The 25663-nt window shown below is 43.8% G+C and overlaps 1 long non-coding RNA gene across 1 annotated transcript; it reads right to left on the bottom strand.

Annotated features, from left to right (window-relative positions):
* Positions 1-1443: 1443 nt before the first annotated feature.
* Positions 1444-5145, bottom strand: LOC138472493 (uncharacterized). The gene is made up of 3 exons (XR_011268617.1): positions 5085-5145; positions 4642-4714; positions 1444-4549 (listed from the first exon to the last, which is right to left on the bottom strand). It is a non-coding gene; the product is annotated as an uncharacterized lncRNA (long non-coding RNA).
* Positions 5146-25663: the final 20518 nt, after the last annotated feature.

Here is a 25663-nt window from a genome sequence, read left to right as displayed (position 1 = left end):
TGCTTAAATTCCAGCTTGAGCCTGGATATTAAATGGATCAGCGGCAAGCTCAAAGTGAGGTTATTTGGGAAATGGTCCACAGTGAGGATGTTTATGAAGTGAGATATTAAGGAGGAGGGGATTGAAAGATGTAGTTGGTAGAGGAGAGGCTAAAGAAGAGGACAATGAGGGCTGTATCATGACATTGATGGAGTTTGAGGAAGGAAGATCAAAGGTGAACCACAGGGAAGCAATACCAGCGAGGGGATGGGGAGTTGGTGGAGGGAAAGTGAAGGAAGGAGAGCTGAAACCAGAGCAGGTTGGTTGAGACAAGTGGGCACAGAAAAGAGGTCATCAGAGGCAGAGAGCTCCAACACAGAAAACAACCATTGGTCAATCCAGGTGGGCTGAGTTCTAAAAGGGGTACGAGGAGGCAGACAGTGAACTCCCAGATAGAAAGAGAAAGAGCGAGATAGAGGCCATGTGTAATCCATATGCTAGATCGTGGGGGAATGACATGCATACCAAGGAAAATAAGTAGGACTTGTTTAAGGAGAATTTGGGCAGGAGGTCTTGTTGAGAATCTGTGACAGGTGGACTTACTAAAAACCCAAACCTCAAGGGCACTTTGAGACACAAAGCCAGGAGGGCTCACTGAGAGTCTGAGCCAGGAGGGATACATGAGAATTTGAGAAGTCAAAGCCTGTGGCGGCTTTGGAATAGCGACACTGACATCTAACTTTGAAAATGGCATCCAGAAATTGGCTGCCAGCTGGATGCCAAATGACTTTGTCCCTGGAGCACCAACATTCCCCACTAAATACCATGAAACGGTTCCGGAACCTGCAAACCTGAAAGCACTGAGTAACTTTGTATGATTACAAAAGTGTGTACTAACCCTACCAAGAAAATATAAACTGGGGCACTTGGAGTTGGGCTCATAATACTGCTGTTTATTGAGTTCTGTTTTTTCAAATAGTGCTCTCATCTATTCTGTTCTCCTTAACCCTTGCACTACTGTACAGATATACATCATTGTGCAGCTCGGATCTGCATCCTTGCTCTAATGCCTGCATTTTTAACTGAATAAAGGCTTTTTATTTTGCAACCTATTAAGCACTCAATTCGTCCGTTGATCCCTCAGCCTGTGACACACCTCTTTCTGCATCTTGAAGAATATATATATTTCTATGTTCACCTGGCAAAGATGTAAGTACGTCTCTCTTCTCAGTGTAGGCAAGTGATTGAAATAATGCACTGCTAATAATCCCAATAGAACCCCTAGTATTCTTGTCTTTTACAATCCAACAATTGCAATAATAAGTTTACTAGATTTTATCAGTATTGTGGGTTTCTGCAGTCAATTTGGGAGATTAAAGAATTGTATTGAAGACATTCTGGGGCTCGTTTTGATGAGCAAGCAGATGCACCCTAAATGGTAATTTGACAAGCAATTCCACACAATTGTGAGGTTGTGGTTTATTAATCATTTTGACGTGTTTCTGGTTAAAATGGTAGTCCCATGCAATGTAAAGAATTTGCATGAAGAAAAAAAACACATTGCATGGAAAGAGACAGCTGCTAAATGCATGCATTGTAAAACATTTCTGTAAGCACCAGGATGCTCTGTGTTAGTTCATTCTCTTCATTTCTTCAACAATCACTGTATCTTGTTCCGCAGCAGGATAAACAAGCATCCTGTCTGTCCAGCCAGGCTCTTTTTCCATTTGTGTTGTCTTGATATAATCATTCTGGTATGGAAATGACTGTCTTAATCTCCATCTCAAGGTTGCCCAGTTCCTTTGAAACTGTCCTCTAGTGGTACATGCTGCCAGATGACTGAGGCACTTTGCATCTTGTGTGGCATCACTTTTGAAATTAAGGTTTTCACTGTATTCATGGCATAGGGGATGAGAAAGCAGACATAGCAATTCTCATCATATGCTCTCTCCCCCATCTTTCCATATGCAATACAGGCCAAACTGCTAATGGTCCACACAATCAGAGGACTGCACTCATCAGGACCAGCTCCAGGGTTCCACTAAGAAAATGCTAATATTTTGCTGCTGCACCTTCTCTTAAGTGCTGCTCTCGAAATGATGTCTCTGCCTTGTCTCCTGGGCCCCCTCCCTGTCTGAAGACTCCCCTGAATGCTCTGCATTCGTTTTAACTTCTCTCCCACCTCACTGACTGCTGTGGATCCTCCTTTGGCCCAGTACCCTCTCACTCCTGTGCTCCCTGCACCTCACCAGCTTCTGCCCCATGTTGCCTGCAACTTTCCCAGCTTGCATTCTTCTCACACCTTAGTCGCCCCTCGAGAACCTGAGTCAGCCAAACGCCTGCTCCACTGACCAGATCCAGTGACTCGCTCTCTACCCAACACCATGCCTCTTTAAACCATGTCAAAAGGAAGATGTCTGAAATTCTCTTCCAATGGGTTCAAGGTCCTGAGGTGGCTTGCATCATTGGTCCAGTGTATGCAAAAACCCTAGTCCATCAGAGCACCAAATCTGGATGGTGGCAGTGATCAGTGTCATATTTCTGGCTATGACTCCATGTAGGATGAGCCCAATCCAGAAGCGCTAGCCAGACCTGAAAAGGTGTGAACGGAAACTCATCTCTGACGAATGCAAAGAGAGCCTAGCCGCAGCTGATGGTATACCTCCCCCATCTATGGTCCTGCTGCTCTGGATGGAGCAGGCCATGATGCCCATCAATCAGAGCAACATAGAGGGAACTGGCAAAGTGGAGAATGGGGTGGAAATGAGTCCACAGAATACATGTATGATAACAAAGAATGTTGTGAGTGGGCATATGTGTTACTGGATAAGATCATGTGACTGTGATACAAAGGAACACATTAACTCAAACGATAACCCACACAGAAAAGTGCTAATATAAATGGAAATGGGTTATCATCAATACCCATTCCTCAGAGCCATGTCCTTCTTCTATCTATGCATTTGGCAGCAGATATGTACTGCAACATGTCTCTGCATATGGCCAGAAGATCACTCCATGTCTGAACAAAGTTCAATTGGCACAAATCACCCACCCGATGTCTGAATGCATTGCTTAGTGCATCATGGTATTTGCAGTGTTGGCCATTCCAATGCCGTCAAGGGGGGGATGTACTGAAAATAAATGAGGCCACAGACATTGACTGCTGTTCTATATTCTCAACAACATGGAGTCATCACCTGCCCTTACTTGACCAGAGAGCCTGACTTTGTGTCGGCCTTCACCAACATAGTGTAAAGGTTGGGATTAGCATGTACTAGGTGGGTGGGCAGCTGCATCCAAGATGCATGTTTACTGCCCAGGGGCATCTTGTAATGTGTCTCCATGACAGAGCCCTCACCAATCACAAATGATGTGTGCAAGCTGAGAATGATGAACACAGTGATACGCAATGGCTCTATGCCCAATAGATATCCTTATTGTATGCAGTACGTTGACTACCCCCAAAGACCCCATTGAACATTACAACCTCAACCTTCTATTGAGTCAGGTTGATGCCTCAATGTTAGGGGGATAGGGAAGAAAACGGTTGGTCATCACCTGTTAAATACCACACCATACGTTGGAAGGAAAAGGAAACATTACTTAATGACTTTGCTTGAGGCTGGAGCCATGATCATGGAATCTCAAGGGGTATGGTGAAGTGAGGAACGCCATGTGCAAATGGACATGTGCATCTGCATAGAAATATGATCCACATTTTTGGACAGAGAAAGGTCACATCACAAGATGTTGTTCTGTGACGTACACATTGTCTTCTCTCCCCTGTCTGCCTCAAATCACTTCCATTCATGCTACTACTGTTTGCAATAGCTTGCTCTACATGTGTTGCTGTCACAAAAGCCCTAGCGTTTGCTGGTGTGACGGCTACAAATGGGATGTAGAGGTCCTTTCCCTTTCCTCTCTCACTACTTTCCTATGCTAAAAAGGTAAAGTGCACATACAATGGTGGTCGGTTTTTGGCTTTAATATTCCTGCCACCAATGTGTGTGTGTCTTATCAGTAAAAAATAATTCCGACCAATAGGTCGAAGAACAGCTAAAAACTGAGTATAAGTGACCCTCTTTTGGTTATTGGGTGGGATACTTCGATGCTTGCCTTCTATTTATATAATGATTCAAGCCCTTTTATCACAAGTATAGTGTGTCTTGGAGTCAGGGTCATCAGCCCAAGACTGCTTAATGAAAGTCAACCAGTTTCAGCGGTTCTGGTCAATAGCCGCTTTCTTCAGGACAGGTAAAGTCTTGCTGCGTTCTGCACAAGATCTGTAATTTCTTTACAGTTCTCCTTTTTAAGGATGTCTTGAGGAAATCTTCGGGTTTCCAGACTGGCATGTTGGATAAAATTCCAGGCCCCATGGGGTTAAAAAGACAGATGGGGCATCATGAGTCTCAGAGTGCTTAAACAGAACAGGTAAGGAGGTTTTTAAGAGGCATTTCCCCTTACCTGTAATAGCGTATGTCCCATATTTAGGACATCTGTTATGGGTCAAATGTGGAGGTTGTATCCTGGTATGGGATGTCTTTCAGGATCTCACTCAAGTAGATATCTAATGGTGGATAGACAATGGGAAGAATGCTTGTAGTCATGCCACAGATTGCCTTGATGTTATGGCATATAAGTATCTAAGGACCCCTTTACCTTATTGTACGGCTGGATTCTTATAAATAATCCGCGTTGTAGGATTGTATTCTTCAATGGGTGTCTGGTGGTCCTGAAAAGCAAATCCCAGTATTACAAGTTTAAAGGATGCATTATGATAGTACACAAACACATCCATTTTTTTTATCTTTTTTATATATCTATTTCTTAGCCCTGATGACTACAGGTGGTAATTAAGGCTAGCCGGCAATTATCATACTATACCACAAATTGTATTCTATGTTGTCATGGGTACCGGCTCTGGTTGTCAGGAGAGCTTTAAAATCACGAAGTGCAGTGACAAAAACTGTTTTACAATGTCACATAGTGATCAGGCTGTCGTGGCTATTGGGCTATCAGATAGCTGCTGGCTAAGTGTTTTCATATTTGGCGAAAGCATCTTGTCTTGAAGCTCTAGTTAAAAAGAATTTCGAGTTTCTTACCTCAATTCTCACTGCCGTCGCATGGATTTTTCTGACTTCGGTCATGGGCGCCATCTTAGAAATGATGCCTTTTAAAGTCACATGCTATCATCACGTGACTGTTTGTCACTCGCGTATAAAACAAATAATGTTTCTAGTCTCATCCCTTTAATAAGGAGTTTTTCCCAACCTGAATGGTACCTCACGTAAGGGCTTGATTGTTTTTCTAAAGAATAAATGTCTCGATTTCGCCAGTCTACGGCAATTCGAGTAATGACTGTCTCCCAAGCGCTCATGGGAGTTGTAGTGCCATGTGCCACTTCTGATTGGTTTTCAGATAATTTGTGGGCAACCATGCTATTTATGATAGCGCTCTCTGTGCACCATATTGTGCCTCTATTGATGTCTACTCCTGCCTGTCTATGACACTAAGTAACGTACCGAACTACGGCACATATTAGCATCACGAACTGCAAACTTCCAGATGTTTCATGGGAGTCGTAGTTCGGATATTTCTTCAGTGTATTTGACTTCTTATCTTATTATTACTGGAGGGCAACAAGTCCAATTGGCAACAATCGGATCACCTTTCCTGTGGATCACAATTCATCCCCCAAGCTAGCAGTGAGTGAAACATTAGGAGTGCAGAGAGATGTGGCACTGATTTAAGTATTTTTAATTTACTATATGTTCCTTGTGCCCTGTCAACTACATGTATGCTCTCCACCAGAGGGGAACATGACAAAGTTATGGTGAGGATGATGGGCAGTATGAAAGTGATAATGAAGAACACATGGAGGGGGTAAGCAAGGACGGGCCACACATTGTGCAAGGGGCACTCACTACCTCCCACAGTCCCACCATATGTGAACAACATCCACCCCATGTCTTCCACCAGCACTGCCATTTAGCTGCAGGGCCAGGGTGACAGCAATTCCGCTTCCATCTCATGCTTCAGACATCATCACCATGGGCACATGATCCTCCAGCAACTAAGGCCAAGCAACATCCTTCATGTTGTGTATCATCCCTATGAACCTTTCCCTTCCCCCACCAGGTAGAGCGATTGGAGCTCCTTTATGGCCACTGCAATCTGACCCTGGTCTTCCAAACATATCCACTTCAGCCGCCCTCTTCCTCTACCTTTGGTTCCTGCCCCTATGGCTAACAGTTTCATAGTAAGCATTTCATAAAGACTGTCAGTCAAGGAGGCAGCCCAGGCATGGGTGGAGATAATGGAAAGGAAATAAAGCAGACCTGTTCCTCAATACAATGGAACCTTATCCAGGTCAACCAATCCCTGGAGGGCATTCAGCAGGAGCTGCAGGGGGCAAACCAGCTGAGAGAGGAGTTGGTAGAAGAGACAGGATAGGCATTTATAGAGAAGCAAGTGCAGCAGCGGCTGTGTCAGTGACAGGACCACATCTGTGACTGCAGCAATGGATGCTGTGATTGCAGTCGTAATTGCTGCAGCAGCAGATATGGAGGCCTATGCTGGGGCCAGGAAGGAGCCCAGCATCACCCTCTGCTGTCAGATGGCGGAGGCCAGCCAACAGAACACCCATTTCTAATTCACCTTGACTAGGTTTCTAGACTAGCAGTCTCTCCACACATGTGCGGGTAGGAAATCCTCAACACCCTCTCTTTCAACTGCCACCTCCACCTTCCCATATGCCCTCTCATCCTTCATGACTACTGATGCACATTCTGCAGACATGTTCTTGAATACCCTCATCCTCGACCAGCCCCACAAGATCAAGTGGCCAAGGAGTGAGAAAGTGATACCCTGGCACTGTTTCTTTGCCTGCCATTCGTTTTGCTCCCTTCAAAGCTGAAACGTCAATTTGTTCGATCACACCCACCCTGCCTTAATCCTGGTTTATCTTTAGAACTCGCTTTGGACACTAGCTTATATTTGGATTCCATTGGACACTTGATTTAATTTTTTTAAAACATCTTTTTATTAGTATGTCAACAAATACATTTCATCACAATATAGTACAGGGGTGTTTAGCAAGACCTTAAATAACCAGATCACCAACATTTTGGTAATTACATAACACTAAGTAAACATTACAATCAAAATCACCCCCCCCCCAACATACTAAGCTAATTTCAGTTTATGCAAGCAATAGAGAAAAAATTGTAAAAGGTATATACATACATTATTTTTAGGACAGAGACACAAATACAAGACTTCACACAGACAAACACTAAACCAAACCCCCTGCAAAGAAGATGAAGAAGAAAGAGAAGAAGAAGTAGAAAGGGAAGAGAGAAGAGAAAAAAAAAAGATTCCCACTCTTCATCATTATCCACATTTAATATGATCAGTCATATAAGGCATTGAAGGGCCCCCACATCAAAAGGTATTCTTCCTATTTTTCTCTTGCCTTGAATGTTAGTTTCTCATAATTCAAAAAAGTTTTTAAATCTACTAACCAATCTTCCACTAAAGGCTTCTTCCTAGTTTTCCAGACCCGGAGAATCAATCTCATTGCTATTAATATAACTTTATCCAATTGTCATATTGTATATATTTCTTACACTTATCTCGATGTAGAAGTAATATTATATTCTCTGCTGATCTCTGTAATTTGATTTTAACATCCCTTGGAGGCTGAATTTTATTTGGAATCCGTTTGTTTTTGAATTGCTCTAACTTTTCCTGCAACCCCATTTGACCTGTAGCAACTCTCATCCCGTTCAACAGTTTGCTAGCTCTAATACGTTTTGGTTTATATGAAAGTTTCATTTTTCATTTCACTGACATTTCAATAAGGAGTAGAAACAGAGAAGGGCTTTGTTCTCTTTTGTGGTAATGCCTAACCTCTACATGAGGAAATTGCTGGTGTTTTTTTGGCCAGCACAAGCCCACTCATGTTTTTCTGTTGGTGCCTAGGCCGTGGAACCTGCCAGTCATGGCCTTCAGCAGTGTCATTCCACTTATCATCCTTCTCTTCCTTATCAGACATGGGCTCATTGTGCCTGGTAGAAAGGCTGTGCAGCATGTAAAAGATGGCCATGAAGAGTCAAACCACTATTTGCCCTGTGAAGGCACCGGAAGTGGGGATTTTTTACACCAAATTTCCACTTGATTGGTTTGCGTGGGGGCACTGTAGTGCAGCTGCATGTGGTTGAATGGCTGGCATATTGGGTTCTTGAGCAAACAGTGAATTAGGTATAAAGAATGCTGAGCATATGACCCTTGGAACTTGCATATGGTAAAGGATGGGATTACACTAGAATAATTATGATCCAAATAACCGGACAAACTCAAGAAGATGGCAAGTCACTGTTTTATTAACAATGATCTAAAAGATGGACGTTACAACGAACATCAACGGACCTACGCTCAGTCTCTCAATGATTTTCACAAAAAATACTCTTCATATACTTCAATATGCATCAAAGCAACGTCATACTATATGGCAATTGTGAAAAACCTATCAAGGGTCGGGATTGGTTAAGGGAAACATCTATATATACAAACGTATAAGAGCTAGGGTTGTTATTGCCTGTCCTTTATCAGGTGAACAACTTATGCCTACATCTTTGAACATGTAATTTCAGAAACACTAGTTACATCGTGTTTGACTGGTCTTCTAAGCTATAAGGTGTTTCATTCTACGTACTAATACAATTGGTTGGCTCGCTTGTGCCATGTCTGGAACATTCAGTTCATTTAGCAGCACGTAAGCCAAGACCCAGGTGCAGAGAGATACGACATGAAGCTACCACACCACCCAATTAGCCCAACATCTCTCATCATCCATGCCTTCTGCCATGAAATTGTCTTTGCACTTGGCCGTGCAGAGTATTCCTGACCTGAGAATGCACAGGAGTGAAGGCACTCGCTATCAGGTCTGGAACTCTTGTGACAAGAGCCCAAGATTTGTTCCATTCTGCAGTTTTTAAATGCTTTAAATGAATTAAAACTTGGTATCCTTTGTGTTCTTTCTTGCACCTTAAAGTGAGCGAATTCAACCTCTGCACACCCGTTCTCTTCAGAGTAGATAGCTGACCTCGATTTTTAGGATATTGACTTCAGGCCAGGCAGCCTCACCACGCAGCTCCTCTAGCCTGCGACACAGCTTTCCTTTCCCATTCATGGTTTTTTGGCTTACTATTTCATGATACCAATGTCCAGTTTCTACACAATGGTGGCTTTGCCTGCATTCTATTCACTACTCATAGCTAGCCTATACGATGACTTGATCTAGCTAGCATTTCAGCGTCTGTACATTTATTGAATTTCTGTTTTCTGCAGCACTTTGTTAACGTGCAGTCTTCTTTTCCACTTTGATAGTTCACTCGATTCTTTACTCGGTCATTTGTCCTCTAGGATCCATACATTGTTTTCCTTCAGTATCTCGGTACATCGTGCACACTTTCTTATGACATCATCAGTTCATTTTCTTAGTTCTTTCTCATATTCCTTCAGGTTGTCATCACTTCGGGGGTACATTCTATAGGGTTGTCTCAATGGGTATCTCCTTCCAAATACTCGCTGCGGTATTGGTACAATAGCTGGTGTCAGGCAAGGCACGGTCTCGTATCTCCAATACAAAGGAAGTAGGAGGGCGGGATCTCCCGCAGAGGTATACATCTGATCCTCTACAATGACCTCTCAAGGGCAGATATGCGTGGCTAGGATTGTTCATGTTTTTGCGAGACTGTAATTGCTAATGGCACATTCTCCTGAAATTTGACACGGACATGCATTTCACTGGTTGCAGTCTTTAAATGTGAATGGGCACATGCTTTAATGCATTGTGTGAAGATAAGGTGGCACTCATATGTGATGGTGTTTTTCCATTACTCCTCTTCAACTTAATGGAACATGGATACTCATTGTTGAGGCCCAGAGTTGGCGTATGAGGTATCCTATGGTTCTCAACTACATTTGCAGACTGTTTGATTGGTACTGAAGTGAATCAAGCAGGGGTGCACAACATTTCTTTTTCTACTGGACTGATTGTTCAAAGTTTCCAGACTGCAGCTACTTGCAGTTGGGATGATTTTCATTTTTTCTTCATCAGAGGATTATTGCCAGCACCCTCCATTTAGTGGATCAAATGTCCCTCCACTTCTCTTTGCGATTAAACATCATTGCACACATGTATACACGTGTGAAGTAGTTAACAGAAATACAGCTATGCTCAGTAAGAACTGAGAAGCATAATCCCACTTGGAAGGTTTACCTGCTAAATTAGGCAGAAAATAAATCATGTAGACCACATTTGTGAATTGTATGACTGCTTGGAATACGCATAGTCACATTTTCAGAGATGTATTCACACTTAGTGGCGGATGACGTGTTGAAGCAGAACTCCATATAAAAATATTACACAACCTTCGGTAGCGGCCGTGTAGTTATGGCTAAGTTGCTCAACTCAAAGTAAGAGCCATTTTTGGGTGGCTTATAACTTTGCTGCCCCTGGACGAATCCTTACCAAACTTTTCAAAAAAGATGTATGGGCCGCTCTGAATTTTATGGCAAATTTGGTGAGGTTTAGTCAATGGAGGGCAAAGTTATAGGGGGGGTCCCCAACAATTTTTTGTTTCCATAGACTGAATGGAAAAAAACGTTGCTCACACCCATAGCTCAAACTGCTGGATGGATTTTCACCAAAATTGCGGCAGGAGCGGCAGCTTGGTCCCAAAAGCGTGCTTTTGTAAATTTGGTGGAAATACGTCCAGTAGTTTTGTAAAACAGGCAAAATGTAAGCCCCAGAAAATGGGTGATATCTGGGTTTGCTCCGCAGACCCATTTCCCGGGGAGTGAAAAATGGCTCATATGATGTATTTGTTTAGGTGGAAGCACATTGACTCTCTGACCCCTGCCCTGGCTGATTTCTGCAATCACTCCTTTGCCACTGAAGTCTTCCCATCCCACCTGAAGCACTCCCTTGTGCAGCCTCTTCTTAAGAAACCCTCTGCCGATCCCTCCTGCCCGGCTAACTATCGCCCAATCTCCATCACTCCCTTCCTGGGCAAGCTCCTGGAGAAACTGGCCATCTCCCAGCTTAATCTCAACACTGAATCTGTTGGTTGTCTTCATGACCATCAGTCTGGCTTCAGAGCTGCCAGAAGCATGGAAACTGCTCTCCTGAACATCTGTGAAGACCTGCTCTCCAACCTTGACTCTAACATCCCTTGCGTCCTCATCCTGCTTGATCTCTCTTCTGCCTTTGACACTGTCAACCATGCCATCCTGCTCAACCGTCTCTGGGATAACCTGGGTATCACTGGTCAGGCTCTGGTGTGGCTGGCTGCTTTCCTCTCTGACCGACCCTCCCAGGTCCAACTTGGTCCTTCCTCTCCGCTATCTTTTTCTCTACCTGTGGTGTCCCCCGGGGGTCTAACCTCTCTCCCTGGCTGTTAAACCAATACCTGGCACTCCTTGCCCAACGCATCACCACTCTCTGCCCCAACATTCAGTGCTATGCGGATGAAACCCATCTCATTTTCAGGCTACCCTCGGTCTCCTCCTCTCGTTCCCTCATCTCTGACTGTCTGTCTGCTATCCAGGGGTGGTGTGCCACTAATGACCTCTGCCTTAATGCCAGTAAGACTGAGATTCTCCTCATCGGCACCCCCGCTCCCTCCTTTCCTGTCGCTCTCTGGCCGGGCCTCTCTTGGGCCAAAAACCTTGGGGTCATCTTCCACTTCACACTCTCCTTCTCTCCTCACATCTCTGACGTCTCCAAGAAGTCACACTACCAGCTGCACCTCCTCAGAGCTATTCTTCCATTCCTCTCCTTCCCCCAGAAGCACACAGTCTCCAGAGCTGTGGTTCTCTCTAGCCTGGACTACTGCAACAGCCTCTTTCTAAATCTGCCTGCTTCTACTCTCCGCCTTCTGCAACTCATCCAGAACAGGACTGTGAGACTAGTCCTTGGCCTCAAGCCCAGGGATCGTATCTCTCCAGGACTGAAATCTCTGCACTGGCTCACAGTGGCTGCAGGGATTAAGTTCAAAACCCTCTGCATCATCCACAAGGCCTTATGGGGTCTGGGGCGTCAATACCTTCAACTCTCTTTTCCTAAATATCTTGCTTTTTGAGCTCTTCGCTCATCCGCCTCAAAGTCCCTCAGGGTCAGCCGCTTCTCCAAGCAAGGATTTGGTGGTAGATCTCGTTCCTTGGCTGGCGCCTCCCTCTGGAACAGCCTCTCTGCCTCTCTTAAACTTGAGGAGAACCATCTCGGGTACAGGAAGCACCTCCAAACCTTTCTCTTTGCTTCTGCTTTTTCTCCTCCTCTCCTCTGCTGACCTCCTGACTGGAACCGGTAATGCTCGGGCTACCTGGACACCCTCTGATCTCGGGCCCAGGTCCCGCCCCCTGCCAGCATCACACACCAGCACTGCCCATCTGGCAACCCCCACACTTGGGGACTGTTCTGTATCCCTACAGTTCCCCCTACCAGCCCTTGACACCTGATGTCCGCACTTACCCATGCACTTGCCACATGCTGGCCTTTATTTTACTTATTGTTATTATCTATTCCCATGTACTGCACTGTCCCTTCCCCCTTCCCATGCACTTGCGCAATCAGAATGACACCTGGCCTAGTAGGATTCTTGTCCGCCCTCCCTTTGTTCCCCTCCCTTGCCTCGTCGCGCTTTGAAACAGTTGTGCATAGGTGCGTTATAAATGCCATATCATATCATATCATGCCCATGATGTGGCCTTTTTCACACTGGCAAATTCATTGACAGGGCTTTCTGATTTCATGGCGGTGCTAGCAGATTCAAAAGTGGACACACTTTGGTTTGAGCCATAGTTGTAATACTTGCCCTGATTTGCTTGATTTATGTTTAGCACAGAGGTGTACCACAGATGCTACCTGCTGTGTGCATGCTCTTGTTGCTTCTAAATCACACTCTTACTCACAAGTCCAGGGATAACTGTAGCATCATTATCATTATCATAACTAGAGTGCATAGTCGATTATTGAATCTTCCCTTTACCAGGGCCGCCTGGGTATCACCAGGTCACTGGCATTATTGCCTGAAAAAAAGGGAGATGGAAAGGAATGGCTATCTTGGCCTTTTCCCTCAGTTTTATCGGTATTCCCACTTAGCCTTGAAAAAAACAGCTTTTCTATAACCCCAACTGTACATTATCTATTCTTTCCCAGTGCTTTCCTCTCAGTCAATGACTATACCTCACCACCTAATCTTGTCTCCAGCACTACCCAAGCAGTCAGAAGAGTTTCCTTTTTCCCTATGATCCATATCGGTTGATGTTTTAGGCGGAGCAGCACTTCCTTACTCACTAATGTGTCAAGTTCAAGTAGTTGCAGAAGGTACAACAGTCGGTCAGTGGTGTGGTAGACCTCTTATGGAGAATTCCACTGGCCTGATACCACATTGGGCCACACCATCAGTTTTCTTTAAGGAGGGCAGTTTCTTGTTCCAGCTTGCTTTTTTGGAGAAATATTAGAGTTTGGCTTCCCAGGAAATGCTCTGTGATTGATTTGTCTTCCTGAATGGAGGAGAACAAATATATAAGCATGAACGCACTGTGCAGTATGCACTTGCTTGTTGTAGGCAGAGTTGTTACATAAAACACAAAACTTGAGGGACATATATTCATATTCAAAATATTTATAGAAATGTTATGCATGCCACCATGAATCTACTGAGCTGCTGGGCGTGGCTGAAGCAACAGTTGATTGAAAACAGCAATGGACAAATTACTGGGTGGCCACGTTTTTTGAAAGGGTGCACTGCTTTAAAATTTCAAAAATATATAGAGTCTCAGAATGTGTTCTTCCTTCTCACTTTTGATTTAACAATCATTCTATAATCTTTTGCCATGTTCGTCTTCCATATTCCTTTGTGGTTCATTTTTCAATGCCCTCCCAAGTCTTCAAATTGTAATGACACATTTATTAAAGAAACTAACATACAAAATAAAATAATGAAAATAAAATTAATTTTGAACAGAAATTGTGAACAAAATGTGTAAACAAATTCTAATAGTTCATGAAAAATGCAATAGAAATACACAAAATATTGGTCACTGTTGATAATTAAGATTATTTAAAACATGATCAAAACGAATCACATAAAACTGTAACAATTGATGAAAAATACAAAAGCAATGAAAAACAATGATCAGAAATAATAATCAAGAATAGAAAAACAATACAAAATAAATGCAATATGTGAAATTACAATGTTTATAGCTATAGCAAACCTTTTTCCTATCTACTCTTTCATATCTATAGAGATGTTTGCCCTTACATAGTGTTCACGTCATTGTCCATGGGTTTGTATATCCTGGCTGTTACTTTTAAATGTTTCTTTATTTAGAGTATTACAAATATTGTCATTTTTTCATAATTTGCTTTAATCAAAACTGATTACATTAATGACTTGCATAAAACATGTATTAGTACTTTTTCGGTTTGTACAATGTGTTGATCCTATAAATACCTAGGATGCTTTATTTTCAACACAGTAGCAATTTGAATCTTGAGCTTTGCATGCCATCAGAAACTGAGCAACAGGTATACATTCATTATTCCTGTTTTCTTTACTTGTTTTTCTTTCGTCCCGTGCCCAGTTGAAGTTGCTCTCAATTGTGTGTAGGATATTATTCAGCTATGTGCTATTTATTCTAAATATGTGTAGGTTTAATTGTATGTGAGTGGCGGAGTTCTTTGTTTAGATAGTGATTTTCTTAAAAAAAATCACTTTACAGTACTAATGACATGCTAGTATAGTACAACAACTATGTTTTTTTTTTTTTTTTTTTTTTATTGCAATTTCTAGTTTCTTACAAACTTTTATTACAACTTTCTTCCTTAATCACTTCACCCTGCATTTACGTTAACATCTGGATTTTGCTAGCTCCTTGGTTCATGACTTCAAAATTTGCTCCAGAAAGTTTATAACTGCACAGGTCAAGTGAACTGAGGTCCCGCTTAAAATTTTCAACCATAGTTCATCCATACAATCGGTTTGAGGGGCGAACTTAAGTAAATGCAGAGACCTTGTGTCCTTCAGTGAGTGACAATCAGTCAGAAGATGTTTTAGTGATTCTGAGTGGTTGCCACAGAACCTACATGAGGGGTCTTTTACATTGTCAATGTGTCGTAGAAAGCACATTTGTCTGGTTTTGTGGAGGTTTGTTCTTAGGCGTAAAAAGCCATCTCTATGATGGCGAGACGGGAATGTACTTAGATATTTTGGTAAGCAGTCTAGTTTGTTCGGAATCATGCTTAGGTCTGTTGCAGTCTTTAATTCATTGAGTTTTTCCAAGTTGTCAATCCAGAGATGACGTCTCAGTTTTTTTTTTGCATTTTGGGGTCGTTCTATCAGCATCTCCATGCTGATATGAGCAGCTTGCATAATTATTTTTACTTTTTCGGCCCATACTTCTTGTAAGGTGTTTGAATTTAAGTTTGTTTGTGGGTTGAACAGTTTATATGCTGGTTCAACCTTCTCCAACGATATCTTTCGTAGTAAAGTCATTGATTTCCAAATGACAGCTCCGTACATTGGTTCGAGTCCCAATTCATGGCGGATTACTGTTACTGACAGATATTTAGGTAGTCTTAGCACGCGGCGCCAGAATAAGCCCTCAAATTTAGGCCAGACTCTGAAGTCGATATTCCAGCCTGTCTCTGCACCAAACGTCAGGGATGGTATCACCTTTTGTTGGTAGAAGGTTCGTACTGGAATCAGAGAGAATTTTCCAAATTGTGAATGTATCTTTGCACCTTGTAAAGATAAGATTTTTATTCTTTTGTCAAGTTCGGACACCCAGCTCCATTCTCTTATGGACGTAGAGAATGGAATACCCAAGTATCGAATTGAGGTCACTTCCTCAATCGGGACGTTGTTTAGAAACCATTTGTATTTCTTATTTTTCTGGGTTACGCCATGACCTAATTTCAGAATTTTTGTTTTGTCCACATTAATTTTTAGGTCATGATCCATCATATAGGTGTTCAATGCATTTAGTAGCCTCTGTAGCCCTATTTGCGTTTTGTCAACTAGGACAAAGTCATCGGCGTAGATCAGATAACTTATAGGGAATCCATTGAGTTTGGGAGGAAAGCAGTGGGTGTTTATTAATGTGTCTGATACATCTGCAATGTATAATTTGAAGAGTTCCGCTGCTAGGGGGCAGCCTTGTTTCACTCCCTTTTTCGTTGGAATAGCTTCAGAAAGAACACCATCCTTGTTCAACCTTATTTTAACTGATGTAGATTCATGTAGGGCTTTTATGGGATTTAATATATTTGGAGGACAGTTCCATTTATTCAGTTTTCCCCAAAGTTTTTCTTGGTTGATTCCGTCGAAAGCTTGTTGCAGGTCTATAAATGCAAAGAACAGGGTTCCCTTGTGTCTCATGGCTTCCAACTTTAGTAGATTGAGTATAGCAAGGTTGTTTTCAGTGCCCACTCCTTTTGTAAAGCCAGTTTGACGTACATCGTTTAATCCGCAGCAAAGTGCACAGGCTGAGATCTTTTCTTGAAGGAACGAGGCAAAGACTTTCCCAATAGTATCTAATAACGCGATAGGGCGATAATTGGCAGGTACATCTCTGTTGCCCTTTTTATAAATCGGGACGATAATGGCCTCCAACCAGGATGACGGAATTATCCTGGACGAGGCTATTGTCACAAATAGATCGGCTATGAACTTTGCCCATTCGTGGGGGTGTTGTTTAAGCATGATGTTCGATATGCCATCTGGGCCTGCTGCTCGGGAATTTTTTAACTTTGATATGGCACCATGTATGGTCTTTGCGGTCTCAGCAATATCCCAGCGTACGTCTCCACCATTTTTCCCATCCACCAACATGGTGCTAGAGGGTGAGAAGATGTTTCTAAAATGTGCTGCCCAGGCCGCCTCGGGAATACCATTTGCCATGATTACAGCTTGATTTGGCTGATCCATATTTAAGATTTTCCAAATGTTTCTGGTGTTCTGAGATCTTATCAAGGACAACATCTCCTCGCCACGTTCTTGGTCACGTTGGAGGGCAAAAGCTTTTGTCCAATTTCGGTATAGTTGTTTTCGGTGTTTAATTTTTGCTACTTTATTAACGCTACTTTCCGCTCTTAGTTCTTTCAGATCTTTCCTCAGTTTCTTCTTCTCGTTGTTCTGGGCTACACTCCATGTGTGTTTATGATTGGACACTGACGTGTTCTTTCTTGGGTGGGAGCTGGCCACGGTTAGGAGAATGGCGGGATAGTCGGTAAAGGTTGTCGATGCTTCATTTCTTGATTGAAAGTCGGCAGTGAGGTGTTGTATCTGTTTATAGGACATCCGAATTCTATTTCGGCTGGTGTTCACCTCTAAGTCGGTGCATGTCGTGCTGCTTAGACGCTTACAGTGAGGTTGCCAGTGCATTTTCAACGGAAAATGGTCGCTGTTCTTCGTTGGCGTAATCTGCATATTGATGATTGACGGCATCAGATTATTTGACACCCAGATGTAATCCAGAGTTTTCTTTAATCCCATGTTCGTCCACGTAATTTGCGGTGGAGTGTCACCCGGGACATTGCCGTTTAACATTGTACAATCTCTTGCTTCCATAGCTTCCTGCCATCTTGTTCTTTTAGAAGAGTCCTTGAGATTCTTATTGCAGCGATGATTGACGTCTAAGTGGTTTCCATTGAACCAGGATGTATTTAAGTCACCACACACAATTATCCAGAGATTGTGAAGATTTCTTATATTTATGTCGATTATTGTAGTTATTGAGTGAATAAAAACCCCAGCCGAGATCTTTGCAGGGTTCCAATATACATTAATTAGCAACAGATGTTGAGGTGAGCTGAGGTCTTTTCTAGGTTCGCTGGTTTTTCTTACGAGTAGAGTTGACTGGACATGGCCATTAGGGTTCAATGTGTCTGCCACTTCCCAACCTGTTCCTATTTTTATCAATGTTAGTAATCCTGAAGACGGGCGACCTCTCGCGTTTTTGCTTGCAGGGTTTATTAGTATTTGGTAGCCGTCTTTTACGGGAAGCTGTCGCATCCAGGTCTCTTGCAGGCATATTATAAAGTTGTCTTCGAGGTCCACTGGGAAGTTGTTGTATAAGTGGCCGAATCCTCTGGTATTCCATGAGATCAGGGTGTTAGCGGCCTCGGGTGCACCGTTGTCTAGTTAATGTTTGTTCTTATCGTGTTGTGAGGTCCTGTTTATCTTGGCAGGTGTCAAGTTTGAGTACAGATGCCTTCGAATCTGCTCACGCCGATAGCTCAGGATGGTTTTTTGTTCAGGATCCTTAGATGGGTTATCTCTGTGCTGTTTGGCTGGTTCCAGGTATTCAAGGATTTCAAAGCCGAGCCGTAATATGTCTTCTCTTGCTCCCATCATAGATCTTCTAACTGCATGTGAGTTGACATGTAGTAATACGCAATCGAGTCTTTCTTCGGAGTAGTATTCGACAATTTGGATGTCGTCCGATGAAATTGTCCTTAGAGAAGGAACTGAATGCAGAAGGCGCATGACATTGCCACGATTCAAGTTTACATCAGAGTCGTCAGCCAACACGTTAGCCAGTTTGATTTTCTTTGCTGTCATGATTCGGTGTTGGTCGACAGGGGAGCGTTTTTCTCTTGTGTCCCTGAGTTTAAGATTCTGGGCGATTGTACGCTTTGGGTTTAGAACTGCGACTAACTTTTCCTCGTTGGTCTTTAGATTGAGATGTTTTTCTCCAATCATTTTGCTATCAGACTTTCTTGCATCTTGTGTGCATTTCTCACTCAGTTTTGTTGGCAAACATGTTTGCTTTTCTTCTTTTTTTTCCCAAGGATTGTTGTGTAGTTGAATGTGATGCTCAAGGGGGGACTTGTCAATATTTGACATGTTAACGTCGTGGATATGGCCGCCGTCCACACTCACGTCGTGTGAGTAAGTGGACAGGTTACAAAGATCCTCAAGGTCATTTACGGTTGAGTCGCTGCCAGGATCCGAGACGACCCTCCTTCGCTTGTGTGGATTTAGTTTCATTGACTTAGTTGCATAATTTTGCGTGTTTTTCTTCAGGGATGGATGGTTGGCTGTTTTTTCTTCTGCTTTTTTGCAATTTTCTCTGTTGGAGACCGGGGTCTGGAATAGAGATTGTCTCTTTAACAAATTTCCTGACGTGTTGTCACGGACAAAAGTTTTTGGTTTTGGAGGTGTTGTTAAGTTTCTAATGAATTTCTTTGAGATTGGGGGTTGTTTTGGGGCCGTTGTAAATCTGGTCTTTTCTTTCTTTTTGTTGTGAGGATTACTACTTGGAGGACCTCCTGGTTTTCTATTTTGTATGGAGCTAGGAATGTTTCCAGTTTGGAGGTTTTTTGCGCCCCCATGGAAAATACCAAAAGAAGCCTTTAGGTTTGAGCAGCTAGGAGCTGCTGGGGGGAGGTCCCAGATACTGGGAGGGACTTTTCCTTTTAAATTTTGATGTACTTCGCTTTCATTAGGCAATTGAGAGCCTTCCACTGAGCAGGGTTGAGGTGTCGCGGGAGTGTCAGATTTGGAGCTTGTTTCTTTCGCTTTTGATACCTGCTTTAGTACATTTACTTCCGCATTTGCTTGAGGATAAGTAACACCTTGCACGTTCACCTGTGCTGTTTCCCCTGGGGGTGTTATTGGCAGTGCAGCTGTATCACTCGAGTTTATGTAATGATGAGATCCGTTTTCCGAATTTAACAATTTTGACACGGTTGGACCTGTGTGCCGAAGAGATTTTTGCATGAATGTCGACAGGTCATCCATTTGAGTCTTTGCATCATTTGAATTTTTTTCGATCAGCAGGACTATTTTTCTGAGGCCATCTTCCATCTCTAAATGATCTTTTATTCGTTGTTCTAGCTGCAGGTTAAAGTTATATTCCAGCAGAGATACTTTTTCTGTCAGGTGACCAATGATTGCACCGTTATTATGAAGTGTTTCATTCATGCTTTCGTATAACTTTATGAAGGGTATTAGAGCCTGAGATGTCGCTGCTAGCACGTTGTTATGTATTTGAATTGCTGCAGCGACCGAAAGATTAGATTTTGCTTCAGAAATTGAGTCCATTGGATTAAGCAGTTTTGGCTTGTGATGACCGTTATATTCGGAGTCGTCCGGTTGAAATGGTAGATGTTGTTTCTCTCGACCTGCATCAGCGGATACAAGTTTGTGAACATGCAAAGGGGTCGAACACTTTGGGGCTGTGTCACCACCTTTGTTTGTCACGAGCTTTGGTCTGAGCATAATCTCTCCCACTTCCTCAGCTCGATCATTTTTCAGCATGTGGGGCCGAAGTGGACTTGCGACGCCTCTCCCCCGATTCGGTGAGGTAACCAATGTATATTCTTCCTTATCTTGAGGACTAGATTTCTGTTGGTGGTTTATTGTTCCTGATTCAACATTGGTAGGTGACCCCAAAATTAACCTTGTGTGATTGTTAGGCCCATTTTCGTCTTTTCCTTCAGGGAAACTTTCTGAGAGTTTTGCTTTAATTAAGTCAAAATCGGCTTGTAGCCTTTGTGTAAGTCGAGCCTCCCGACCAGACGAATCGGTTACAGTGTTTAATGGTCTTATAGAGGGAGTAGAGTGTGTTGCGTTCACTGGCGTATTATTTTTATTGCTGTGAGCTGGTTTGTAACTGTGTCCTGTACTTAAGTTGAACGGTGTGTTATTTGTCAGTTGATTGCTCAGGGGATGACTATTCTGAGACAATCTGCGGGAAGTTGAAGTGACAGCAGAATGAGCCACATCCTTATTACGAAAATGAAAGCGTAGCGTTTTAGGGATTTGGTTGATGCGTGAGGTATCCGAGTTTAGAAGCTCGGCATCCGACACCTCAAAGGGAGAGTAAAATCGCTCGTCTCCATCTTCATTACTCTCTTCCGGTGGACAGCGTGGATGTTGTATCTTGCATGCAGCGTCGAAATGTGTTTTGCATGTCTGTTCCAGGCAATCAATGTTTAAAACAGGAGCAAGTTCTGTGTTCGATTGCATGTGTTCAGGAGAGTTTGCAATTTTGTCACGGAGACCCGCATTTGGCAGGTCTCGTTGGACATCTAAGCAACCAGTTCGTTCACGGGTTGCCGTCTCTCTGGGGTGAGGGTGATCCAATACGTCTCGCACAATTTCCTGGGAGACAGAAGCTGAGATATCCTTAGCTATGGATGCAGCAAGTGAAGTGTGGCTCTCCACAGGGCACAATCCATTTTGTGCAATGTCTATGGTCGGTGTTGAGGGAGGAAGTGCTGATGTTGGGGGAGGCACTCCTGGGTTGTTGAGCTTGTTCTTGTATGTTCAACTATGTATACTGATTTTTCATCATTATGGAATTATATCGAATGAAATGACAACATAATAATTTACTTTTCAAAGTGCTTTGACAGAGTATTACATGGATTAAACATTTCTAGTGTAAAGCTTTGCTCTACTAATTTGATGCCGTGTTGCATGCACCCGTCTTAAAGACCTGTTCTCTTGCCCTGGGTCGTACAAGTCCGTGTGTGTGTGTGTGTGTGTGGTCCAGGGTCCCCGCCTACATTGGGGAAGCCCACAAAGACAAACAATTCTGATTGTGTTGTGATTGACGGCGTCAGGGTCACTGGGATGTGTAGGTGCTGCCGGATATGGTGCACATGCTGGTTAATGCATGTGAGAGGCTTTGGCAGAAACTGGGATGGGAGATGTTATGTTGCAGGTTTATAGACGTGGAGAATTGTGAGCAGCTTCAACGGGGTAGATTAGATGCTATGACTTCTTGCTGGGCTCAATGTCATTCTCATTTTTTGACAGAAGGTTGAAAACTGTGCCTTGCAGCATTTGGCAATGACCTACAGGTCAGTGAGGTCTAGGCGTGATGAGCTGCACCTGTATAGCCCAGGTATGTATGCTTGTGTGCTCTCCTTCCCTTTCTTCTGGCTTGCCACAGCAGCTGGGGGTGCTGTGGGGCTGACTGCTGGGGGTCTGAAGGACAGGCTGTGTCACTGCCATGGAGACTGCAGGACAGGCTGATGGGCGACCTGAGGTCTTCAGGGAAGTATGATAGATTGTCAAAGGTGCGGGCTACAGGGCAGGTGGATGATATGCTGGGGGCCTGAAGGTCAGGCTGATGGGCTGCCTGGGTGTGCAACCTAGCTGTGTACAGTCTTTGCGTTCTCCTTACCCTCATATGGACCTGCTGCATGACAGGATCATGGACTGCAGGCTAGAGGAGCTGAAGGGCAGACTTTTGTGGTGCCTGTTGGATGCAGGGCAAGATTATGCACTGCCAGGGCAGGCTAATGAGCTGCCTGGGGGGCTGTAAGGAAGGCTGATGGATTACCTGCCTGGGAACAGGGCTACAGGGCAGGTGGATGCACTGCTGGGAGGCCTTCGGGCAGGCTGACGGGCTACCTGGGGGATTGCACGTCGGGGCAATGATCTGCCTGGCCTGGGGGGCTTCAGGGCAAGTTGCATGGCAGGTTTACTGGATGCCTACTATTGTAATTGCAATTGTAATTGTTTATTTGTAAAGCACTTATACAGAAGTGAAGTGCTTCAAAGAGATTCAAGGCGGGAGGGGAACACGGGAATCAGTAGTCATTCTTAGGCCTTGAAGTTTTCGAATGATCTAACAAAACATATCTAACAACATTAACTAGTATACTAGGCCAGAGGCATTTCACTAGTGCAAGTGCATGGCAGGAGGGAAGGAGAGAAGGGAGGGGTAGAAAGGAAGAGCAAACAATCAATAAGCTGCCGTACTAGGCCTAGCGACTTGCAGGGGAGTTGCTAGGTCTGGAAAAGACCCAGGGCTAAGCTGATGTCGGAACTGTTGGGACTGGGGGCTAGCTAGTCTTTTGGCTGTAGCTCTTGAGATTCTATCTGGGGCTACAACCAAAAGATCAGGGGCTATAGCCCCCTTAGCCCCCCCTAGCAACGCCCCTGACGACTTGCCAGATAGTGCAAATGCAAGACAAGGAGAGTGGAGAGAAGGTGGGCAAGGGGGAAAAGGACATACAGAACAATAACCTACTGTGCCAGTCCTTGCGACATTCATATTGAATGATGATAGGTCATCATCAATAATGCGCCTATGCACAAGTGTTTCAGATGCAACCAAGCTAGGAAGGGAGAACAAATGGAGGACAGAACAAGAAAACTTGCTAGGCCTAGTTTATTCAATGTTGTGCAAGTGCGCAGACAGTAAGTGCGAGGGAGGGGGAACAAGTGTGCTCAGTCCATCAGGGTCCTTGGTTATGTGCAGAAGAGGTTGCCTCTCACATTGAACGTATTCCGAGTGCAGAAGTGAAATGCAGAATGCAGAGGCCAGAGGCAAGTGTAGGACTGGCAGGGAAAACTGGGACCTGAGTGGCTCTGGAGTTACACCAGGTGACCAGTCAGAGAAACTGAGCAGAGTTGGTGGAAAGCAGGTTAGAGGAAAAATGGGGTTAGAAGGGGAGGTCGAGAGAGAAAGAGGAAGAGAAGAGGAAGGTTTGAGGAGTTTCTGGAACTTGAGAAGATCCGGCTCAAGACGGAAAGAGGCAAGGAGGCTGTTCCGGAGGGAGGAATCTGCAGAGTTCTACCCCCAAATCTCTGTTTGGAGAAACGGCTGACCCGCAGAGAAATGGAAGAGGCAGAGTAGAAGGCTCTATAAGGGGAACATTTAGGGAGAGAGTGTTGTAGGTAGTGCAGGCGCCAGCCCCAGAAAGTCTTGTGGACTATGCAGAGGGACTTGAATTTGATCCCTGCAGCCACCTGGAGCAGGTGGAGAGCATTCAGCGCCAGAGAGATGCAGTCTCTGGACTTGAGGCCAAGTATAAGTCTTGCGGTTCTGTTCTGGATAAAAAGTTGAAGAGGTCGCAGGGTACAAGTACGAAGATTAAGAAAGAGACTGGTGCAGTAGTCCAGTCTAGAGAGAACCAGGGTTCTGGAGACAGTGAGCCTCCGAGGGAAAGTGAGAAAAGGTAGAATAGCTCTGAGGAGGTGCAGCTAGTAGTTGGACTTTTTGGAGATGTCCAAGATGTGAGAGAGTGGAGTCGAAGGTGACCATGAGATTTTTTGCCTCACTGATGGGTGAATGCGCAGGACCAAGGGAAGCCGGCACAATGCAACTGGGAAAGCGGGAGGTCTCAATGAGGAAGATCATTAGCAGCACACCATGACTGAATTGCGGACAATCAGGGATGAGCGAGGAGGAGGAAGAGGCCGAGGGTAGTCTGAAAGAGGGCTGTGTGTCATCCTCACAACACTGAACGTTGGAGATCAAAGAAGAGATCATGTGGGCCAAAGGGGCATGTAGATATTGAAGAACCAGGGGGATAGATTAGGTCCCTGGGGAACACCACAAGTAGAGAATACTACCTGGATGCATGGCATTCTGACAGGCTGGCTGAAGGGCTTGCTGTTGCTGCTGATCCCACAGAGTCTGAGCCAGGAGTCCCTGAAGTTGCCTCATGACAAGAAGAAAGTGCGCTGCTCCATCCTGGCCTGCAGATTACAGACTGTGGCGAATCTGTCCTGTATCTACTGTCACCACTTTCTAATTAGTAATTCCTTTCGTGGGTGATTGTTACATGGAGCTAGTAAGGTTTGTTTTGCTCATCCGGGTTGCCTGTGTGCCTCCCCACACCAGTTTGTATCTGGTCTGAGCAGTGTTATTTTTAAGAGTAAATCAAGGCACTAAAACATGCCTAACTATGCATCATACCATTGATCATTTTTACGGCACTTAATATATGTGAGGTAACAGGCAGTGAAATCACATGTTTAAAACATGTGGTTGTGACACCTGTACATGACTTGACCTTGTACTTGTACACTGTGAGTTGTGATCCTAATACTCCAAACACCTGGCACAGGGATGCTGTTAACGACTATAGAAGTTAGAATGAGATGTCCATTGGTAGTTGTAGTTCTAAGACTTCAAAAACGTGTCAGATAAGCACTGCTAAAGACCGGACAATATACGAAGAATTTCATATTAGGAACTGTTCATCTGAGATTACAAAAGCCTAGCACATGGGTGCTGATTAAGACTATAGAAGATATGAAGAACGGCATGCTGGGAGTTGTGGTTCCGCCCCTCTAACAGACAAGTATAGTGATCTTGATAAAGTCAAGAGAACCACAGAGACCTTACTTCTTGGGTGATGTAATTGAAACACTTCAAGCGCTTAGTGCAGTGGCACTGACAGACAAAAAGAACCAGATTCAAATGATGATTTAAACATTTCACAAATACAAGATCCTATTCGGACTAGCTGAAGAAACGCAGCCAAGAATTGCATTTTTGAAGTTGAGGTGCTGATACTCTGAACCTGAAATAGTGTCACTTATAGGTTAGAGAGGGATCCCTTTGAACTCCAGAGACTAGTGGCAGTGGTTCTTACATTGATTTTGGCTTTCAACGACATTCTCTTTTTCAGCTGTCTTTCTTTTTTACATTTGTGTTATATTCTTATTTTAAAATGATCACCAAAAGAGGAAGCAACAATTACAGAACATAGATCTTCACATTCTAAGAGTGAGCAACACGCGATACATACATTTGAAAATAATGGAACGCATGATAATGACACCATAACACATATACAAAACATATAAGCATCCAATACAAAGAAACACACATTGGCAACAGTTTGGCTTTG

Source organism: Ambystoma mexicanum, chromosome 8 (genome assembly GCF_040938575.1).
Source record: "Ambystoma mexicanum isolate Mex_15411 chromosome 8, UKY_AmexF1_1, whole genome shotgun sequence".
In the NCBI taxonomy this organism is placed as follows: domain Eukaryota; kingdom Metazoa; phylum Chordata; class Amphibia; order Caudata; family Ambystomatidae; genus Ambystoma; species Ambystoma mexicanum.
Note: the sequence above shows the minus strand (reverse complement) of the source record. Positions and strands in the feature narration are given on the sequence as shown.